Here is a 5124-nt window from a genome sequence, read left to right as displayed (position 1 = left end):
CCATTACAGCGGAGAAGTACTGTCAGCAAATGGATGAAATGCATAAGAAACTCCAACAACAACAGCCAGCATTGGTCAATAGAAAAGGACCAATTCTTCTCCACGACAACGCTCGGCTACACATCGCACAACTGACCCTGCAGAAGTTGAACGAATTGGGCTACGAAACTGCTTCATCCGTCATACTCACCAGACCTCTCACCTACCGACTACCACTTTTTCATGCATCTCGACAACTTCCTGCGTGAGAAATGCTTCAAAAACCAAGACGATGTCGGACACGCCTTCAACGACTTCATCGCCACCAGAACGCAGGATTTTTACGCTACTGAAATATATAAACTTGTTTCGCGTTGGTAAAAGTGGGTTGATTCTGATGGTGTTTATTTAGATTAATAAAGTTTTGTTTGAGCCGAGATATGTGCATCTGAATTTAAAGGTTAAAAACCGCAAGAACTTTCTTGACAACCTAATAGCATCTGAAAAAAGTATTTGTAGAAAATATCTTTAAATAAATACCCACTTTTCTGAAAGTTATGATCAAACAAAGCCGAAGCACGAGAATTATTCAAAACTCCGTCTCCACCTACCCAACTCTGAAAAAGTTTTTCACGACAAATATTCGATATAATCGTAATCTATACCATCTTGAAGATATTTGTAGAAAATTTCATTAAAAAAAATCCATTCTCAGAAAGTCATAAGGAAACAAATTCGGATGTGGGGGGGGGGCACTTCTATCGCTATGCCTCTTATCCAATATTTCCTTCTCTTTTCAAGATGGAAGGGTATACTTTTATGAAGATTTTAGCTTTTAGGAAGACTGTAGCAGGTCGAACGACGGTTTAGAGCAATAGTTTTCAATACTTTTGAATTCGTTGCATATTGAAGATCAAACAAAAAAGTCACTAGTACATAGAAATTTAAAACTTACTGGCGCACTTTGTATAAAAAGTTTAGGCGTGACAAGAAATTTTCTTCCCAACTACATAGTTCCGGGTTCAGTCCCACTGCGTGGTACCTTGGACAAGTAACTTCTACTATAGCTCCAGGCTGACCAAAGTCCTGTGAGTGGATGTGGTAGACAGAAATTGAAAGAAGCCTGTCATGTGTGTTTGTCCCCCACCACCACTTAACACACCGGTGTTGGTTTGTTTACGTCCCCGTATTTTATCGATTCGGTACTTATTCTCTTGGTCTCTTTTTAAAGAGATCAAGAGAATAAGTACCAGACTTTAAAAAAAAAAAGAAGTACTAGGGTCGATTTGTTCGGCTAAACCCTTCAAAGCTATGCTCCAACATGGCCGTAGTTCTATGACAAACAAATAAAAGATAGAGTCATAATTCAGAAAAAAAGAACATAGGAAAATTATTGTTTGTCTTGTTCTATTAAGCATAGTTGATGTATGTAACAACATTAGGGACAACTCGTTTTTCAAGATACCGAACCATTAGCATCGATTTCCTAAAGCCTTAAATTGTATATCTTAATTCTTTGCCGCACCTTAAAATACTTTTTTCAATATATTGTTTAAGGATCACTTGTTGTTGATTCATTGTAGTGCAAGTAGTTTTGGGGAGAGTGCAGTTTGAAATGTAGTGAAATTTGCTTGCAACAATGCATAATAACCGGCTTAGTAACCTAACTGACTGGTAGTTGATTTAATTGAATTGGGTCAAAATTGCTATTCGATCATTCCTGTGACTAATAGTGCTGGTTTCGATAAATTCGGAAAAACCCTAAACTGCGAATATAATTATTAATAACATTAACCTCAGTTTTTAGTGTTTTCCGCAAATCCAATATCAAATAGATCACTTTTCATTGTTGAAAACCTCAGTCGAAATCCATGCGCCCATGCGTTTTTTTTTTTTACAACGGAAGGAAAAATGTACATGCATACATATTATATGCATGTTTATACTTGTTTATATATATAAATATACACACTTCTACTTGTTTATACACACACGCACACACACACATGCACTAGCTGAGTATCCCGTCGTCACCGGGCAAATTTCGCAATAGAATAACCTTAGCGGACTTTTTCGGAATAACACACCCACCCACATGAGTTGGATTTTTTCTGTTTTGATGGGGATCAAATTTTTTTTCTCTCCATACCCTTACAAATGACGAGGGAGAGCTTTTTATGGTAAAAAATTTTTAGAAAATTTATTAAGCCACCCCCATCCATACACACTTCTGGTCCGATTTTGTTGGATTTCTTTTTCAGAAATAACCTAATAGATTTATATTCACGGATCTCGCTACTGTTGATAAATTCATTAAAAAGAAAAAAAGTATGTGTTAAAGTGTGTGTGTATGTTTGTGTGTCTGTGTTTGTCCCCCCAGCATCGCTTGACAACCGATGGTAGTGTGTTTACGTCCCCGTAACTTAGCGGTTCGGCAAAAGACACCCGATAGAATAAGTACTAGGTTTCCAAAGAATAAGTCCTGGGGTCGATTTGCTCGACTAAAGACGGTGCTCCAGCATGGCCGCAGTCAAATGACTGAAACAAATGAAAGAGTAAAGAGTAATGTGAAATATTGGAGTTGTACTCGGCGAGCAAATAGCTTAAGTTGAGACAGTGAATTGTAGGTAAAGCAATGACATCACGGAAAAACCATTTTAGTCATTTAAAAACACGAAAACTGTTAAATTCATTTTTCCATTTACTTACTGAGGCGTCAGAATTTTGGTCGCCGCTCAACTGAAGGCCTGATTACACAGCTCCACTGATTTAAAATAATGATTTCTCCAATTAAAGATTCCAGGAATGTCGATTCCTAAGTTTTATTTTCTCAGAGTTAGTCCCTCATAGATTATCGTTGTCTCTCCAATGTTTTGACGACCTAATTTTCAGGAAACTCGAATACTTGCTTGGTCAGTGTTAGACTCTTTCCAGAGTCCCGCAACCAGGCTGCTTTGCCCAGACGGTTAATAGGAGAGTCACTGCTTCCGTAGCTGAACGGAACAAAACCCTGAAGTATCGGGATCTGGCTATGAACTATCTCTTCCAATCTAGTCTGTGGCGTTTTGAGGGGCTGGGCCGCTAACGACGATGTTCTTGCCATTGTTGGCGGCTCGCCTTACTGAGGTGTCAGGTGATGCCCGTAAGGATGCTTGGCTTTTCCAACACCTTAGCCTAGCCATCACCCATAGTAATGCCACGAGCGTGTTGGCTTGTTTCATTAGGTTCTGTTGAACCTTCGGATGTGGGACTAAATAAAGCACTTGGTGCTGCATTGATGTGTTTTTTTTGTTTTTCTTTCTCCTTTTTTTGTTTTTGTTTTTCGTTTGTATAAATTATTCAACGAAATATTTCGTTCTATACGCTGTCCATAAATTAATCGATATATATTTTTATTTTTATGTTTTACATCAGAAGCTAAATTGTTTGTGTAGAAAGCCATCGACACCAAAAGTTGATATTTCTCAAATTTCTTTCAACTTTCACCATTTGTTTTCTGCCAATGTTCCTTTTATTATTTTTATTATTTCTTGAGCCCTAACACTCATAAGGTCGGTTACTTGGTTTCTATGGCGAGATCGAGATCATAACATTCGCTTTGAACGGGACACTAGTTCGTTGCAGGGTTCGAAGCCAGCAACTTTGAGAAGAGAAGACTCTTACATCGACTCCAGTGCTTGACTGGTACTTTATTTTATCGACCTCGAAGGGATGACAAAGTTGACCTCGGTAGGATTTGAACTCAGAATGTAAAGGGCCGGTTAATTGCCGCTAAACATTTTATCCAATGTGCTAACGATAATGCCAGCTTGCCGCTTTTCTTTTAATATACATATACGTAATATAAGGATTGACTAATTTAGTTCCGAGTACAATCTTGATGCAGGCGACTACTTGCCGCAACACCGCCCTAATATAAGCGAATATTTAACGCATCATTGCGTGACTTTAGTTATTGACCCAACCCTTTTCTCATGGCTCCTGTAAAGCCCAAACACGTCTTTGTTAGAGATACCAGTTGAAATTTATCTTTATATTCCGAATTGTGTTTGATGTGTTGCAACAGTGACTACGAAGCAGTTCACCATATTACATTTATTAATTTTTTCCTATTATTTAAACAAGACAAATAGATTTTAATATACACACACACACACACAGATGCATCGATCGTACCCTTATAAACAGCTCCCTTTGGTCCGTACAACCTATATAAAACTTTCCACCACCTCTAGAGGTCGTTCGGTGGTACCTCCCACTTTGTGAAACACTGATTTAGAGGAAAGCTTTTATATGATCACAGAGTAGTTGAGTTCTAATGATGGAAATTAATTTTTTATTGTATGTTTTTAGCGAAAGCTGAAGAAACATATTAAACAAAGGTAATCTTCAAGTTTAGGGAGGTAAAAAAAGTAAATAAAAATATACAAGGGAAATAATTTAACGTCTCACTAGTATTATCCGTGAGTGAAGTTAACTGTTTATATATAAATCACACACGTAATTGAATATCATAGTACCGGCTGAGAGATCGAAAATGCCTCGTGGAAGACCGGCTGCACAACAACTTATTGTTCCTCAAAATGAAATCCTCACTCGTCAATTAATTTTACAAGAATATTGGAATATTAATGAATTATGCAGCAGTTCAAGACAAAATGTTGGAATGGTGTGCGCGCCGTCGGCTTATTAGGAATAAGTTTACCTGCGAGGATTGTTTAGCACCATGCAAACTTGTTTAAAAAAAAAAAGTGTGTGATTTATTTATAAACAGCTTAAAAAAAAAAACCTTTTCAGAGTAGTACGGATAATACCAGTAAGACATTAAGTTATTTCCCTTGTATATTTTTATTTACTTTTTTACCTCTGTAAACTTGAAGATTACCTTAAACAAAATAGTCTTATCAAAGAAGAGCGTTGTAGTTTGCTTGAAATATTGTGATATAGAAGTAAAATGAATAATGAAGACAGGGCTTTTTGCAATACGGAAGAGAAGTTAAATAACCTTTATATGTGCCAGGTATAAAGGCTCACCAGAAATGAATGGCTTAAAGAAATAAAAGTTTACGTAGATCCTGTTATGTTGATTGCTGTTTATTAAAATTAAGAATATGATTATCGTCAATTAAAGCAAGCAATAGATTT

The 5124-nt window shown here is 37.0% G+C and overlaps 1 protein-coding gene across 1 annotated transcript in view; it reads right to left on the bottom strand.

Moving 5' to 3' along the window:
* LOC106884225 (transcription factor Sox-19a) overlaps nt 1-2883 on the bottom strand; it is a 42486-nt gene extending 39603 nt beyond the window's left edge. Inside the window, exon 1 of the mRNA XM_052976726.1 lies at nt 2689-2883. The gene's annotated coding sequence lies outside the window, so the exon portion shown is untranslated. The remainder of the gene's footprint in view (nt 1-2688) is intronic.
* Between the last annotated feature and the right edge of the window lie 2241 nt (nt 2884-5124).

This window comes from Octopus bimaculoides, chromosome 2, assembly GCF_001194135.2.
Source record: "Octopus bimaculoides isolate UCB-OBI-ISO-001 chromosome 2, ASM119413v2, whole genome shotgun sequence".
In the NCBI taxonomy this organism is placed as follows: domain Eukaryota; kingdom Metazoa; phylum Mollusca; class Cephalopoda; order Octopoda; family Octopodidae; genus Octopus; species Octopus bimaculoides.
This window is presented reverse-complemented; position numbering and strand designations above follow the sequence as displayed.